The sequence below is a fragment of the Chiloscyllium plagiosum genome, unplaced genomic scaffold, assembly GCF_037043375.1.
Source record: "Chiloscyllium plagiosum isolate Xiang-an unplaced genomic scaffold, Cpla_swu_hap1 HiC_scaffold_4, whole genome shotgun sequence".
Taxonomy (NCBI): Eukaryota; Metazoa; Chordata; class Chondrichthyes; order Orectolobiformes; family Hemiscylliidae; genus Chiloscyllium; species Chiloscyllium plagiosum.
Window position 1 is genome coordinate 113383658 of NW_028270142.1, and position 18213 is coordinate 113401870.

General features: G+C 46.0%; 1 long non-coding RNA gene across 1 annotated transcript in view; it reads left to right on the forward strand.

Moving 5' to 3' along the window:
- LOC122549544 (uncharacterized) overlaps positions 1 to 9360 on the forward strand; it is a 56139-nt gene extending 46779 nt beyond the window's left edge. The window contains exons 3-4 of the long non-coding RNA XR_015756856.1: positions 8830 to 8986; positions 9168 to 9360. This is a non-coding gene — a long non-coding RNA (uncharacterized LOC122549544). The remainder of the gene's footprint in view (positions 1 to 8829; positions 8987 to 9167) is intronic.
- The last annotated feature ends 8853 nt before the right edge of the window (positions 9361 to 18213 follow it).

Consider the following 18213-nt stretch of genomic DNA (forward strand, 5'->3'; position numbering starts at 1 on the left):
AGGAGCAGCAGGTGTAGTTTAATTTAAATAAATGTAAGGTGTTGCATTTTGGTCAGGCAAACAAGGGCTGGACTTATATGCATAATGGTAAGGCCCTAGGGAGTGTATGTGTACAAGGGACCTAGAGGGGCACATGCATTGTTCCTTGAAAGTGGAATTGCAGATAGATTTAGATTTAGACTTTTTTGTCACTAGCTGCCAGAGAAGGTGGTGGAGGCGGGCACAATTAAAACATTTAAAAGGCATCTGGATTGGTATATGAACAGGTAGGCAGGGTGATGAAGAAGGTATTTTGCATACTTGCCTTCATTGGTCAGTGCATTACGTATAGGAGTCGGGATGTCATGTTACGACTGTACAGGACATTGGTGAGGCCACTTTTAGAATATTGCAAATATTTCTGGTTACCCTTCTAGAGGAAGGACATTATTAAATGAGGGAGGGTGCAGTGGATTTGAGTTAGAGGCAGAGGGAAAATAGGCTGGGGCTTTTTTTTCTGGAGTGTCAGAAGCTGAGGGGGATCTCATGGAGGCTTATAACATCATGGGTGGCACGGTGGCACAGTGGTTAGCACTGCTGCCTCACAGCGCCAGAGACCTGGGTTCAATTCCTGCCTCAGGCGACTGTCTGTGTGGAGTTTGCACGTTCTCCCTGTGTCTGCATGGGTTTCCTCCCACAGTCCAAAAACGTGCAGGTCAGGTGAATTGGCTATGCTAAATTGCCCGTAGCGTTAGGTGCAGGGGTAAATGTAGGGGCATGGGTCTGGGTGGGTGTGCTTCGGCGGGTCGGTGTGGACTTGTTGGGCCGAAGGGCCTGTTTCCACACTGTAAGTAATCTAATCTAATCATGAGGGGCATGGATAGATTGAATAGCCAAGGTCTTTTTCCTAGTGTGGGAGTAATCCAAACCAAAAGGGCATAGACTTAAGTTGAGAGGGAAAACTTTAAAAAGGTCCTGAGGGTAACTTTTAAATGCAGAGGATGGTCATGTAAGGAATGAGTTGCCAGAAGAGGTTGTTGAGGTATGTACAATGACAATATTTAAAAGGCACCTGAATGGGTGTATGAATAGGAAGGGTTTAGAAGGATATGGGCCAAATCTTGGCAAATGGGACCAAGTCAGATTGGGATGCCTGGTCAAGTTGGACTGAAGGGTCTGTTTCCATGCTGTATGACTGTATGATGCAAAGTTTCCTAAATGCCTTCTTAATCTGTTTATCCACCTGTCCAGTTGCCTTCAACAATCAGGTCCCTCTGCTTGTCTCTAATTCCTAGCATGCCTGCATTTTTCCTGCTATTCCCACTGTTAACTCAGCGTTAGCCAGGTATCAAACCTAAAACCTTCCTAGTCTGTGTGGTTTACTACCACATCAGGTATATTTAATCATTCAGCTTTCAAGGAATGTTTTCCTATTTGCCCTCCGAATTGACATTTACATGTACTGTATCGTACTCTGTTCTGCTACTTCAGCCTTTCTTCAGTAAGGTTTAACAGTCCAATCTTGATCTTTTTTTTGGAATCCTTGAACAATGTTAAGAGTTTTACTGTTATTGATATATTTGGTTGAACATTTAGTTCATGATGCTACTTGTATAACTGTCACTGGCACATTCAGTACACTGCAGTGATTGCATATGAAATAAAGATCAAAGCTGAATTCAGGGTCAAGACTTTTTAAAATGATCATTGGCACCAGAAGGTAAGATCTGAAATAAATCATTAAGTTCTATAGTTTACAGATTACAAACTTTTTACAGCTTAGTACAGGGAATTTGGTAAAACTAGTCTATGCTGACATTCTACTTGATAGGAGAAAGTGAGGTCTGCAGATGCTGGAGATCAGAGCTGAAAATGTGTTGCTGGAAAAGCGCAGCAGGTCAGGCAGCATCAAAGGAGCAGGAGAATCGACGTTTTGGGCATAAGCCCTTCTTCAGGAATGAGGAAAGTGTGTCCAGCAGGCTAAGATAAAAGGTAGGGAGGAGGGACTTGGGGGAGGGGCTTCGGAAATGCGATAGGTGGAGGGAGGTCAAGGTGAGGGTGATAGGCCGGTGTGGGATGGGGGCGGAGAGGTCAGGAAGATGATTGCAGGTTAGGAAGGCGTTGCTGAGTTCGAGGGATTTGACTGAGACAAGGTGGGGGGAGGGGAAATGAGGAAACTGAAGAAATCTGAGTTCATCCCTTGTGGTTGGAGGGTTCCCAGGCAGAAGATGAGGCGCTCTTCCTCCAACTGTCGTGTTGCCATGATCTGGCGATGGAGGAGTTCAAGGACCTGCATGTCCTTGGTGGAGTGGGAGGGGGAGTTAATGTTTTGAGCCACGGGGTGGTTGGGTTGGTTGGTCCGGGTGTCCCAGAGGTGTTCTCTGAAACGTTCCGCAAGTAGGCGGCCTGTCTCCCCAACATAGAGGAGGCCACATCGGGTGCAGTGGATGCAATAGATGATGTGTGTGGAGGTGCAGGAGAATTTGTGGCAGATATGGAAGTGTCCCTTGGGGCCTTGGAGGGAAGTAAAGGGGGAGGTGTGGGCGTAAGTTTTGCATTTCGTGTGGTTGCAGGGGAAGGTGCCGGGAGTGGAGGTTGGTTGGTGGGGGTTGTGGACCTGAGGAGGGAGTCACGGAGGGAGTGGTCTTTTCGGAATGCTGATAGGGGAGGGGAGGGAAATATATCACTGGTGGTGGGGTCCGTTCGAGGTGGCGGAAATGACGGCGGATGATACGTTGTACATGGAGGTTGGTGGGGTGGTAGGTTAGGACCAGTGGGGTTCTGTCCTGGTGGCGGTTGGAGGGGCGGGGCTCAAGGGCGAAGGAGCGTGAAGTGGAAGAGATGTGGTGGAGGGCATCGTCGACTACGTCTGGCGGGAAATTGTGGTCCTTGAAGAAGGAGGCCATCTGGGTTGTACGGTTTTGGGAGCAGATGCGGCGGAGACAAAGGAATTGGGAATATGGGATGGCGTTTTTACAGGGGGCAGGGTGGGAGGAGGTGTAGTCTAGGTAGCTGTGGGAGTCGGTCGGTTTATAGTAAATGTCCGTGTCGATTCTGTCACCCGAGATAGAAATAGAAAGGTCTAGGAAGGGGAGGGAGGAGTCTGAGACGGTCCAGGTGAATTTGAGGTCAGGGTGGGAGGTGTTGGTAAAGTGGATGAACTGTTCAACCTCCTCGTGGCAGCGCCGATACAGCAGAGGAAAGGTGGGGGGGGTGGTGCCAGTGTAACTGCGGAAGATGGACTGTTCCACATATCCTACGAAGAGGCAGGCATAGCTGGGGCCCATGCGGGTGCCTATGGCTACTCCTTTGGTTTGGAGGAAGTGGGAGGATTAGAAAGAGAAGTTGTTCAGGGTGAGGACCAGTTCAGTCAGTCGAAGGAGGGTGTCAGTAGAAGGGTACTGGTTGGTACGGCGGGAAAGGAAGAAGCGGAGGGCTTTAAGTCCTTCATGATGGGGGATGGAGTTGTACAGGGACTGGATGTCCATGGTGAAGATAAGGCATTGGGGACTGGGGAAGCGAAAATCATGGAGGAGGTGGAGGGTGTGGGTGGTGTCCCGAACGTAGGTGGGGAGTTCTTGGACTAAGGGGGACAGGACTGTGTCGAGGTATGCAGAGATGAGTTCGGTGGGGCAGGAGCAGGCTGAGACAATGAGTCAGCCGGGGCAGTCAGGTTTGTGGATTTTGGGCAGGAGGTAGAAACTGGCGGTGCGGGGTTGTGGGACTATGAGGTTGGAGGCGGTGGATGCGAGATCCCCTGAGATGATGAGGTTCTGGATGGTCTGGGAGATGATGGTTTGGTGGTGGGAGGTGGGGTCATGGTCAAGGGGGCAGTAGGAGGAGGTGTCCGCGAGCTGGCGTTTAGCCTCAGCGGTGTAAAGGTCGGTGCACCAAACTACTACTGCGCCTCCCTTGTCTGCTGGTTTGATAGTGAGGTTGGGGTTGGAACGGAGGGAGTAGAGGGCTGCACGTTCTGAGGGTGAGAGGTTGGAGTGGGTGAGAGGGGTGGAGAAGTTGAGGCGGTTAATGTCGCGGCGGCAGTTGGCTATGAAGAGATCGAGGACGGGTAAGAGGCCAGCACGGGGTGTCCAGGTGGATGGGGTGTGTTGGAGGCGGGACAAGGGGTCGTCAGAGGATGGGCAAGAGTCTTGGTTGAAGAAGTAGGCACGGAGACGAAGGCGGCGGAAGAATTGTTCGATGTCACGCCGCATGTTGAACTCGTTGATCCGAGAGCGCAGGGGAATGAAGGTAAGGCCACTGCTGAGGACTGATCGTTCATCCTCAGAGAGGGGTAGTTCTGGAGGGATGGTGAAAACACGGCAGGGCTGGGAGCTAGGACCTGGTGTGGAGCTGGAACTGGAAGTGGGGGCGGGGTTGGGCGTGGGGGCAGGGACGGAGATCGACGTGGGGGCGGAGTTGGGTGTGGGGGCGGGGTTAGACGTGATGGAGATCGACGTGGGGGCGGGGTTAGACGTGGTGACGAAGATCGGCGTGGGGGTGGAGTTAAGCGTGATATTCCATTCTTCTCCAACCAATTCAAATCAAAGCCCTTTGATTCTTTGCTCCCTCATGAGCTTAGCAATTTTTCCCTTGAATACATCAATGTTTTTCACCTCAACTACTCCTTGTGGTAGTGAATTTCACATTCTAAGCTCTGGGTAAAAAGAATTCTCCTGAATTCTCTGTTCGGTGTCTTATTGCATTTCTTACATACATATGAACATAGGAATAAGAGGCAGAGGAAGTAGTCTATTCGGCCCCTTGAGCCTACTTGGCCATTCAATAAGATCATGGCTAATCTGAGGTGAGGGGAGTGGTGTGGGCGCAGGTTTTGCACTTCCTGGGGTGACAGGAAAAGGTGCCAGGAGTTGGGTGTCGGCTGGTGGGGGGTGTGGACCTGATGAGGGAATCGCAGAGGGAATGGTCTTTCCAGAGCACTGATAGGGGTGGGGAGGGAAATATATCTCTGGTAGTGGGGTCCGTTTGGAGGTGGCAGAAGTGGCAATTGCAACTTCCCTTCCCATGTGGTTGACGATACCCTCCAGCATATCTCCTCCACCTCATGCACCACTGCCTTGAACTCCACCCTTCCCAACGCAACAAGGACAGAAACTCCTGGTCCTCACCTTCCACCCCACCAACCTCCGCATACGTCCTCCGCCACATCCGCCACCTCCAAATGGACCCCACCACCAAAAATATATTTCCCTCCCCACCCCTATCAGAGTTCCGGAAAGACAATTCCCTATGTGACTCTTCCGTCAGGTCCACATCCCCCACCGGCCCACACCTTTCCCTGCCAACACAGGAAATGCAAAACCTGTGCCCACAACACACCCCTCACTTCTGTCCAAGGCCCCAAGGGATCCTTCCACGTCCATCAGAAATTTACCTGTACCTCTATCAATGTCATCTATTGCATCCGTTGTACCTGGTGTGGTCTCCTCTACATCAGGGATACAGAATGCCTTCTTACGGATCATTTCAGAGAATATCTCTAGGTCACCCGTACCCACTAACCCCATTGCCCCATGGCTGAACAACTCCCACTCCGTCAAGGACAGACAGGTCCTGGGCCTCCTCCGCCGCCAAACTGTTACCACCCGATGCCTGGAGGAAGAACGCCTCATATTCCACTTCAGGACCCAGTCACCACACCAGAAAAATGTAGATTTCAACAGCTTTCTCATTTCCCCACTCCCTGCACTATCGCAGTCCCAAGCTTCCAACTCAGCACCACCCTCTGGACCTGTCCATCACTTCCCCCTCTGACCTATCACCTTTTCCCTCACCTTCATCCACCTATCGCTTTCCCAGCTACCTCTCCCTAAATCCACCCCCTCCCATTTACCTCTCAGCCTCAACCCACAAGAGACATTCCTGATGAAGTGCTTATGTCTGAAATGTCGATTCTCCTGCTCCTTGGACGCTGCCTGACCTGCTGCGCTTTTCTACCAATACACTCTCGACTCATTTGACAACCAGCCCATTCCAAGTCTTAAACCTTACAACAGGTCCTTCCTTAAATAAAGCCATCAATACTGTGCATTGTAGTCCACATGTGGTCTCACTAGAGGTCTCCATAACTAAAGCACACCCTCCCTTCTTTTATATTCAATTCCCCTTATGATAAATTATAACATTTGTTATGGACTAGGCAAGATGACTCAAAATATTCTTAAGCAGGCAGCCCCAGACCATAACGTTGCAATTTGTTTCAGTATGTGTACAGTGAAAATTATCGGGAGTAAGTAAGCAAGGTTGACTACTAGATTTTAAAACAGACAAAACTTTATTCACAAAATTACACAATGAAGCACAAAGAACAGAATAAAGAACCCATACAACCAATCCAACTAGACTTAATTATGCTGTTCCAAGTATACACAACAGTCCCAATAAGCAAACTCCCTTTAAAAAAACAATATAAATGGAACACATGCTTACAGGTTGACTTTGAAGAGCAGAAAAAAGAGAGTTTTCACACAGCTCCTTGTAGAACTTCCCAGTTCAACGCTTAACTAAAACTGTTCAGTTGAACTCAGCTTGAGAGCTGACTACTCACCTATCTTTATACATGTTACTTCTAAAGCATGACCACTTTGGCCTGAAGTCTCATCTGTTTACATATAAACAAAAGGCCTCTCAAAATTCTTTTCATCTCTGTACCAAACCAGACTGATCGGAGCCCAGCCTGGTTTATTACCCCTCTGAAAAAATCAAGGACAGAGTCTCCTTGAGCTAAGGAATAACTTTTAGGAAATAAAAAGGGACTAGCTTTGTGACACATTCAATTAGCTTTCCTGATTACATACTTAACCTCCACAATTAATGCATGGGCCACATAGATCTCTGTGTATCTTAGTTCTGCATTCTGTCATGATTTTGATTTTTAAAAACATTTTCTGCCAAAATTATAATTTCACATTTTCGCACATTTTACTCTATTTGCCAATCACTTTATTTCTGTAGGCTTCTTCTGTCTCCTGATCTTAATGCAGGTGGAAGTATCTTCATTTCCTCTCATTATTTTGATAACTTCGCCACCCTTCAGTCTTCTCTTACTAGAAAAAATTTACATAATATTTCTTGATAGTTTGGCATCATTGTCGTAAATTCCTTTTGCACCTTCTGCAAATACTTTTGGTTTTCATACACTGTAATGGTAATAAAGTGTTATGTATTGTTGAGGTATTCTCCTTTCCTAGACTTTAACATTAATAGCTTTAACATTATTGTTAACTTATATACTCAGTGTCAGCCTTTGCTATAATGGTAGCTCTCTTGCCTCTGAGTCATAAGGTTCCGGGATCAAGTCCTATTTCTTGGGATTGAAGACAAAATTCAAGGCTGGCACTCTATTGTGTTACTAAGGGAATGATGAGAGATAGTAATGTGAGGTCCAGTTGCCTGATTGGGTGGATGTGAGAAACCTATGGGCTATAAGCTTTAGACTGATAACACTGTGCCTCTGGAATAGAAGATTGCAGGCTAAAGCCTTGCTTCAGGAATTTGGGCACTTAAATTAGACTGGCCCTATAAGGAGTGCTGAGGGATTGCTGTACAGTTGAAGATATGATTTACCTCTGAAAGCAGGTAGGTACATTAGAATCATGTAAAAATACAGCACAGAAGGAAGATTTTTAGCTTATTGTGCTGTGAATTAACTATGCATTTGGGACTTCGAATGAATTTGAATATTACATGTATTGGAGATGTGTTGGAGAAGCGTTTTTGAGGTTTTGAGGTATTGGGTGATGGCCAAATGGAGTTGGAGAAGGGGATAGGTGTGAGAGCAATTGGGAACAGATAGTGGTGGCGGGAGGGGAAACAGCAATCCAGGGAGACATGAGAAAGGGTACAGATGAAAGCAGAGGAAAAATAGTGATCTTGTACAGAACTGGCAGTTGGGAGTATTGATGATAACTGGGTGGGTTTGGTGGTGAAGCTTGGGAGGTGTTTACTGGAATCTTGGGCACTTGTGACCCTCCTGTTCAAAAAAGGCATTCACTCACCTTAACAGAATCAACATTTTGTCGCCTCCTTGTACCTGTTGAGTTTTCACAAGCTTTGGAAATCCAGTTGAAAGGAATTTAAAAATGGAATAACTGCTAAACAGAATGAAGGCAAGCTGTGTTATTATGATAGTGAAATGAACAATTCATTCCTTGCAAACACATTGGTTGCCTGCTTCTTGTCACTTTGGGTTTAGATTACTTACAGTGTGGAAACAGGCCCTTCGGCCCAACAAGTCCACACCACCCCGTCGAAGCGCAACCCACCCATACCCCTTACCTAACACTACGGGCAATTTAGCATGGCCAATTCACCTGACCTGCACATCTTTGGACTGTGGGAGGAAACCAGAGCACCCGGAGGAAACCCACGCAGACACAGGGAGAATGTGCAAACTCCACACAGTCAGTCGCCGAGGCGGGAATTGAACCCTGGTCTCTGGCACTGTGAGGCAGCAGTGCTAACCACTGTGCCACTGTGCCACCCACGGTTGAGGTGGATCTGGTTCCTGCTTCATATTTTTTGCATTTTAAGTTTGAACACCTCCCCAGTCCACCATTTTTGGGAGTTGAGTTTTAGCCCTGAATTTGTCTGAATGTCAATTAAGAATGACTTTGTGTGAAGGGTTTTGGGATGTCCTGAGGTTGTGAAAGATGCTATATAAATATACGTTTTTATTTAAGTGATAGCAACTTATACCTGCTTGGTGCTGGAGCTGCCACCTTTGAAGTGTTACTAATTCCTTCAGTCAGGGAACATTATGCTTGAGTCATTTGAAGCTCATTATTACAAAGAAGGTTGAATATATTTTGAGATATCTTTTCTCCCTCTCAGCCTGTTGACTCAGTTCCATTCAGAGCAATGCAATAACAAAAGTAATTTCTGGATTAGAGTGGTGCTGGAAAAGCACAGCTGTTCAGACAGCATCCAAGGAGCAGGAAAATCGATGTTTCGGGCAAAAGCCCTTCATCAGGAATACCTAATAACAAAAGTAAGAAAGCACTGTCTTTACTTCTGTTGTGAGCTTACATCAAACTTGTAATACTGAACATGAGCCATGCATGATTCTATCTGATATAGTGGATTCCTATCGATGATATGCTCACTCAGTCTTGTGGTGATAAAGTTTTGGTGACACACTTCTAACCTAACACATTTTCTTTCTTGCGCAGATAAACAAGGACCACCTGGAACCTGGACCACCTGGAGTGCAAGAAACCACAAAGTCTCAGCAATAACAAACAGCAACTCACAAATAGTGGTACCTGCCCTAGCACACACTAATACTCCAACAAATCCCGATATGTGGCTTCATTTTGACATCCCTCTGCTGTTGAAAATCAGTGAAGGAACAAATTAAAAGTGATACACAAAATTACCAGGCCTATTAATGCTCACTTTTCTATGAGACTCTTTTGAAATAGTGAAACATCATATACAAATGTTAACTTGGCTAGCAAATAGGTTAGAATAATGTCAACTGTGTGGGTTCAAACCCAGTTTCAGATAAGGTAGACATGAGACACTGTCTCCTCATCTCTCCATGCGTTTTGTGAAGTGGTACCCCACAAGTTATATGCTTAATTGTGTGTGGGTATCTATCGGTTGTGATGTGGAAGTGCTAGTCATAGAGTAATAGAGATGTACAGCATGAAAACAGACCCTTTGGTCCAACCCGTCCATGCCGACCAGATATCTCAACCCAATCTAGTCCCACCTGCCAGCACCCGGCCCAGATCCCTCCAAACCCTTCCTATTCATATACCCATCCAAATACCTCTTAAATGTTGCAATTGTACCAGCCTCCACCACTTCCTCTGGCAGCTCAATTCCATACCCATACCACCCTCTGTGTGAAACGTTGCCCTTTAGGTCTCTTTTATATCTTTCCCCTCTCTCCCTAAACCCATGTCCTCTAGTTCTAGATTCCCCGACCCCAGGGAAAAGACTTTGTCTATTTATCCTATCCATGCCGCTCATGATTTTATAAACCTCTGTAAGGTCACCCTCTCAACCTCCGACGCTCCAGGGAAATCAGCCCCAGCCTGTTCAGCCTCTCCCTCTCGCTCAAATCCTTCAACCCTGGCAACATCCTTGTAAATCTTTTCTGAACCCTTTCAAGTTTCACAACATCTTTCCGATAGGAAGGAGACCAGAATTGCACGCAATATTCCAACAGTGGCCTAACCAACGTCCTGTACAGCTGCAACATGACCTCCCAACTCCTGTACTCAGTGCTCTGACCAATAAAGGAAAGCTCTGATTTGCCTTTCCAAAATGCAGCACCTGGCATTTATCTAAACTAAACTCCATCTGCCATTTCTCAGCTCATTGGCCCATCTGATCAAGATCCCATTGTATTCTGGGGCAACCTACTTCGCTGTCCACCTCATCTCCAACTTTGGTGTCATCTGCAAACTTACTAATTATACCTCCTATGTTCACATCCAAATCATTTCTTTAATTGACAAAAAGTAGTGGACCCAGCACCGATTCTTGTGGCATTTCACTGGTCGCAGGCCTCCAGTCTGAAAAGTAACCTTCCACCACCACCTTCTGTCTTTTACCTTTGAGCCAGTTCTGTATCCAAATGATTAGTTCTCCCTGTATTCTATGAGATCTAACCTTGCTAACCAGTCTCCCATGGGGAACCGTGTTGAATGCCTTACTGAAGTCCATATATATCATGTCTACTGATCTGCCCGCATCAATCCTTTTTGTTACTTCTTCAAAAAACTCAATCAAGTTTGTGAGACACGATTTCCCATGCACAAAGCCATGCTGACTATCCCTAATCAGTCCTTGCCTTTCCAAATTCATATACATCCTGTCCCTCAGGATTCCCTCCAACAACTTGCCCACCATTGATGTCAGGCTCATCAGTTTATTGTTCCCTGGCTTGACCTTACTACCTTTCTTAAATAGTGGCACCACGTTAGCCAAGCTCCAGTCTTCCGGCACCTCACCTGTGACTATCAGTGATACAAATATCTCAGTAAGAGGCCGAGCAATCACTTCTCTAGATTCCCACAGAGTTCTATGGCACACCTGATTAGGTCCTGGAGATTTATCCACTTTTGTGCATTTCAAGACAGCCAGCAACTTTTCCTCTATAATAGGGACATTTTTCAAAATGTCACCATCTATTTCCCCACATTCTATATCTTCCATGTTCTTCTCCACAGTAAACACTGATGGAAAATATGCATTTACTATCTCCCCCATCTCCTGCGGCTCTACATTTAGGTTGCTTTGCTGATCTTTGAGGCACGTTATTCTCTCCCTAGTTACCCTTTGCCCTTGTAGTATTTATAAAAATGCTCTGGATTCTCCTTAACCCTATTTGCCAGTGATCCAAAAATATGAATCCTTCTCGCCTGCACCAGCTCCTCAGCTACTCATTAATCTGCCCTATCCTCCTATTCCTACCCTTACTAGCCGTGTGACTAATCAAGATATTACTACCTTCGAGGACCTCCTGCCTAACTCTCTGTAATCTTCCTTCAGAATCTCATCCTTTACTTTTCCTATGTCATTGTTTCCTATGTGTACAATGATCTTCTGCTGGTCCCTCTCGCCTTTGAGAACATTCTGCACCCTCTCTGAGATATCCTTAACCCTGGCACCAGAGAGGCAACATTCCATTCTGATTTTTCACTGCTAGCCGCAGAAACGTCTGTCTGTACCTCTGACTAGAGAGTTCTCTATCACAATTGATCACTTCGAACCTGACATTCCCCTCATTACAGTAGAACCTGTCTGAATACCAGAAACTTGGCTGTTCATGCTACATTCCCCTGAGAATCCATCAGCCCCTACATTTTCCAAAACAACATACCTTTTTGAAATGGGAATAGCCGCAGAAGTCTCCTGTATTACCTGCCTACTCCTACCTTTTCTGGAGTTAACCCATCTATCTGACTGTATCTGTGACTTGGTCTAGGAAGTTGTGTATCGTACTTCACAGATTATTTACCAATGTTTCTAAAAAGGTTAGAATCAGGCATGTGAGATAAACTAAATGGTGAAACATTTGCATGTACCTTCAACCAGAAGTTCAAGGAGATCGTTCTCGTTAGCCATGCTCTCAGCTCTCCAGAACATCAAGAAATGGCTGACAGCCATGGATACAGTATGGCATACAGGCAGAAACAGCAACTCAGCTATAATCCTGCAAACCTCTGCTAAACTATGCCAGCACATCTGGAATATTGATATCTACTCAACAATGTGAAAAATTACCAATGTGTGTATTGTCCACAAAAGGCTGGACAAATTCAATCTTGCAAATTACCACCTTATTATCTTATGCCCAATCACTACCAAAGAGATGGAAAGAAGAATCAGTCACTGATGCTCACCAATAACCTGTTCATCAATTCTAAGTTTGACTTCGATCAGGATTACTGATAGCTAGTCCTCATTGTAGTCCAACATGTACACAAGTGGTGAAATGAAAGTGATTTCCCAGAGATTAGAGTCATATCTAGCAGAAATGGAGAAGTGTGTGGGTGTTGGAGGCCAATAACCTCAGTCCAGACATCAGCAGTTCCTCAGAGAAGCATCCTGGACTCAACTGTCCTCAGCTGCTTCTTCATTGTAAATTCAGAAGTGTTTCCGCCTTACCCCTGTGTCCTGTGCATGTACAGAAGCTGACACTGAGACATAAGTGGAACAGTAGCAGGCGGAACTAAATTTGTTCCTTTTTGCCTGATGCTTACTGTACAGTTGCCACAGATACTAACTGAGCTATATGTTACGAGATGGAAGAGGATCATTCCCTTTTACTCCCTGTGCACTGTGCACAGGCAGCTGCTGCTGAAGCACACTCAAAACATGTAGTGGAGGTGGGGTAACTTGGTCTATTTTACCCTTATGCATTCATGTAAGGTAACTGAGACAGACATGATGAATGCAGTAAGATTTGGGAGTGATAACTAGAGCTTCACTGATAACTAGAGCTTATTGTGTTATATGAGCTGATACTGAAGAAGTAGGACTCTTAAAAAGAAAATCGACAGATGTAAGGCTTCTTTAGAATAAATAAAAACAAGAATCTTATAAAGGCCTGAATGATCTGGACAATGGCAAGATCTGTAGCAGAATTGGATGAGAATTCCAACAAGACCAATCTCAAAGTCAAGAGCAACTCTATGCATCTTTTATGCATTTGCCAAGCGATGAAATGTGTTTCTTGCAAGGCAGTAACCAGTGGTCATTTAAGGGGGAATTATAGCTTGTTGAATGCTTCATCAATACTGCAGTTCACTTATTAATATTGATCTTCATATCTTACACCAAAACCAGATATGAAGACTTCTCTAGCTGGAATTCAGAGGGGTACCTGCCAACTTCAGTTCACCACTGGCTGAGAGGAGGCTGTATGCTGCTCCACAGCAAACAGCATCTCTGGGTACAGTCCATTGCCATCAGCTGCACACCCTCTCACACCCCCATTCCCTCCCCCCCCATTGATGCACATGGGCACCTGACACTTGGCATCCTGGCACCTCTCCAATTCACTTTCAGAGTTATTTAGGAAACAGAGATTCGCATTACAGGGCATTGAAACTAGCATTGAGGAGTTATAGCAGGGATACTTTGCACACAGGATTCCCAGCTCCTGGTTTGGACCAGACTATATCTCAGGGCAGCTTGCTCAGTGCCTACCTACCTGCATGTTCTCAGTATCCTTGCTTGGGGATGTGGGGGTTCCATGCAGCCAAAACATACCATGCGTTTTCAACCAAAGGTGAGGGCTAATCTTCAGCTCAGTCAAAGGGAAGGTGCTGTTTGTCAACAAGTCCCAGAACCATCAGTCCAGGCCCAGTCCACACATAGTCCAGAGGCTTGACCATAGTCAGTCATCCCTTGGGCTGCTCAAACGTCAGAGGAACTACAGTCTAGGAGTGAGCAATGGTCGGAACTTGAGATAGATTAGATTAGATTAGATTAGATTACAGTGTGGAAACAGGCCCTTCAGCCCAACAAGTCCACACCGACCCGCCGAAGCGAAACCCACCCATACCCCTACATTTACCCCTTACCTAACACTACGGGCAATTTAGCATGGCCAATTCACCTGACCCTGCACATCATTGTGACTGTGGGAGGAAACCGGAGCACCCGGAGGAAACCCACGTGCAAACTCCACACAGTCAGTCGCCTGAGGCGGGAATTGAACCCGGGTCTCTGGCGCTGTGAGGCAGCAGTGCTAACCACTGTGCCACCGTGCCGCCCATGATCGTATGAAATACCAGAACAGGCTCAAAGGACTGAACGGCTTATTCCTGTTCATAGCGCCTAGGTTTTCTGTCGAACCAGTGTCAGCAGTTAGGTGGAACATCACACAGGGAGCTGCAAAGAGAGCAGCCAGTGGTCTGGTCAGTCATGCACTTTGGGGCCAGCGACCATTATTCCATTCGTTTTAAAATAGTGATGGAAAAGGATAGACCAGATCTAAAAGTTGAAGTTCTAAATTGGAGAAAGGCCAATTTTGATGGTATTAGGCAAGAACCTTCGAAAGCTGATTGGAGGCAGATGTTTGCAGGTAAAGGGACGGCTGGAAAATGGGAAGCTGTCAGAACTGAGATAACAGGAATCCAGAGAAAGTATATTCCTGTCAGGGTGAAAGGGAAGGCTGGTAGGTATAGGGAATGCTGGATGACTAAAGAAATTGAGGGTTTGGTTAAGAGAAAGAAGGAAGCATATGTCAGGTATAGACAGGATAGATTGAGTGAATCCTTAGAAGAGGATAAAGAAAGTAGGAGTATACTTAAGAGGGAAATCAGGAGGGCAAAACGGGGACATGAGATAGCGTTGGCAAATAGAATTAAGGAGAATCCAAAGGGTATTAAAAAATATATTAAGGACAAAAGGGTAACTAGAGAGAGAATAGGGCCCCTCAAAGATCAGCAAGGTGGCCTTTGTGTGGAGCCACAGAAAATGGGAGAGATACTAAATGAGTATTTTGCATCAGTATTTACTGTGGAAAAGGATATGGACGATATAGACTGTAGGGAAATAGATGGTTCATCTTGCAAAATGTCCAGATTACAGAGGAGGAAGTGCTGGACGTCATGAAATGGTTAAAAGTGGATAAATCCCCAGGACCTGATCAGGTGTACCTGAGAACTCTGTGGGAAGCTAGAGAGGTGATTGCTGGGCCTCTTGCTGAGATATTTATATCATCGATAGTCACAGGTGAGGTGCTGGAAGACTGGAGGTTGGCAAACGTGGTGCCACTGTTTAGTAAGGGCGGTAAAGACATGCCAGGGAACTATAGTCCGGTGAGCCTGACCTCGGTAGTGGGCAAGTTGTTGGAGGGAATCCTGAGGGACAGGATGTACATATATTTGGAAAGGCAAGGACTGATTCAAGATAGTCAACATGGTTTTGTGCATGAGAAATCATGTCTCACAAACTTGATTGAGTTTTTTGAAGAAATAACAAAGAAGATTGATGAGGGCAGACCAGTAGATGTCATCTATATGGACTTCAGTAAGGCGTTCGACAAGGTTCCCCATGAGAGACTGATTAGCAAGGTTAGATTTCATGGAATACAGGGAGAACTAGTCATTTGGATACAGAACTGGCTCAAAGGTAGAAGACAGAGGGTGGTGGTGGAGGGTTGTTTTTCAGACTGGAGGCCTGTATCCAGTGGAGTGCCACAAGGATCGGTGCTGGGTCCTCTACGTTTTGTCATTTACATAAATGATTTGGATGCGAGCATAAGAGGTACAGTTAGAAAGTTTGCAGATGACACCAAAATTGGAAGTGTAGTGGACTGCAAAGAGGGTTACCTCAGATTACAAGAGCATTTGGTCCAGGTGGGCCAATGGGCTGAGTATGGCAGATGGAGTTTAATTCAGATAAATGTGAGGAGCTGCATTTTGGGAAAGCAAATCTTAGCAGGACTTATACACTTAATGGTAAGGTCCTAGGGAGTGTTGCTGAACAAATAGACCTTGGAGTGCAGGTTCATAGCTTCTTGAAAGTGGAGTCGCGGGTAGATGGGATAATGAAGAAGGCGTTTGGTATGCTTTCCTTTATTGGTCAGAGTATTGAGTATAGGAGTTGGGAGGTCATGCTGCGGCTGTACAGGACATTGGTTAGGCCACTGTTGGAATATTGCGTGCAATTCTGGTCTCCTTCCTTTTGAAAAGATGTTGTGAAACTTGAAAGGGTTCAGAAAAGATTTACAAGGATGTTGCCAGGGTTGGAGGATCTGAGCTACAGGGTGAGGCTGAACAGGCTGGGATTGTTTTCCCTGGAGCGTTGGAGGCTGAGGGGTGACCTTATAGAGGTTTACAAAATTATGAGGGGCATGGATAGGATAAATAGGCAAAATCTTTTTCCTGGGGTCGGGGAGTCCAGAACTAGAGGGCTTAGGTTTAGGGTGAGAGGGGAAAGATATAAAAGAGACCTAAGGGGCAACTTTTACACGCAGAGGGTGGTGCGTGTATGGAATGAGCTGCCCGAGGAAGTGGTGGAGGCTAGTACAATTGCAACATTTAAGAGGTATTTGGATGGGTATATGAATAGGAAGGGTTTGGAGGGATACGAGCCGGGTGCTGGCAGGTGGGACTAGATTGGGTTGGGATATCTGGTCGGCATGGGCGGGTTGGACCGAAGGGTCTGTTTCCATGCTGTACATCTCTATGACTCTATGTCTAGAGGCTGCTTGTTGAAGGTGGTCAGAGATCTGGGGTGAATGCAGTCCTGCTGGGCAGTCTGACAGTCATTAAATGGAGTCCCAGTGAGTCCTGACAGTGTTAGAGGGAAACTCAATACTGAGGGATGGATGGAGCAGCATCAAAGGACATGGTAAGCTATAGATGCAGGGGTGGGGGAAGGAGTGTGCGTGCGTGTTATTGGCAATGACCAATGTTGTAGCTTCTGAAGGAGCCAACGTGAGGCAGGGTGGGCATAATTTCAGGTATAATGCTGATGCTCGGAGCAGGGAGATGAATATCAATGTGGTGTGTTCCCACGTGTGGGTGAACGGATGGAAATAGGCTGTCTGGCTGGTGTGAGATAAAAAGTGACATGAAAGCTTTGCACGATACAACTAGAAAATGGCTGGAACAATGTGCAGGGTGGGCAGACTCAGTGTCACAATGATTTGAGAAAACATGGGATCTATGTCTGTTGAACACTAGGAGTTTGAAAGACAAATACATGAAGCACAGGCTGGAAATAACAGAAATAACAGCAATCGATCACCTGCAATTATTTTATCATGTATTCGTAATACATGTAGATGCTTAAAGCTCATACATTAGTCAAAGATAATTTGCACCATGCCATTGGCCTTTGCAAAATGAATAATGACATCTCAATGATGCTGAGGTTAGCAGCAATAACTTATAAAGTGGCAAATACTGGCCAAAGGTGACCCATAATGTTTGGAACTTCCAATGATGCTGGAGGTGGAGGGGATTATCACTTCAACATCAGTTTAACGATGGTCTGTACTGAATGCAATGAAAGGTTCAATGATTAATGGGGTCTGGGATGGGAAGATGTTCAGACCACAGATGTTACTCCTTTTTTGATGTAATATTTTGGACACTCAGCTGATATTGCACCGGTACCAAGTTGGTGCATGTGGTGAATGCCTGATGGAGCCATGACCCTTGTTATGAGGGTGCAGCATGTATCCATTATATGGTAAATTGTGCTCCGACTTCACCTGCAGGGTATGCCACCAAAGACTCTTCTGAGATCTAAGAACTTCTTCCACTCTCTACGTTTTGAATGTAGGTCATTTCCAGCAGGGACCTTGCCCTGGTGGGATATTGCCGATCTAAGAATGTGAAGATGGATGCAGGAAGACCAAACAAGATGGCAAGCTCGTGTCTCCATTGTGCACAAAGTTCAGGGAAATAATACAATTGCAGGGCTCCTCAGGATGCAGGAGGACTGCAGGCAACTCAGAGATTTTCAGCCTTGACTCCATTTCCTGGAGTTGAGTAAGGCACATTGCTGATGCAGGCTATGTATAGCCTGGGCCACTGTGTTGTAACTATGCCTGATGCTGGCGCAGGGAGCTGAGAGCTGCAGGAATAGGATGACATCCTCTCCTAGTGGTTCCTAATGGCTCAGAGCTTCTATGTGACTGGCTCTATTCACAGACTGGTGAGTGACCTGTATGGGATTTCTCAGTTGTGCTCCCACAAATACATCAAGACAGTGACCGATGCCATCTATGCAAGG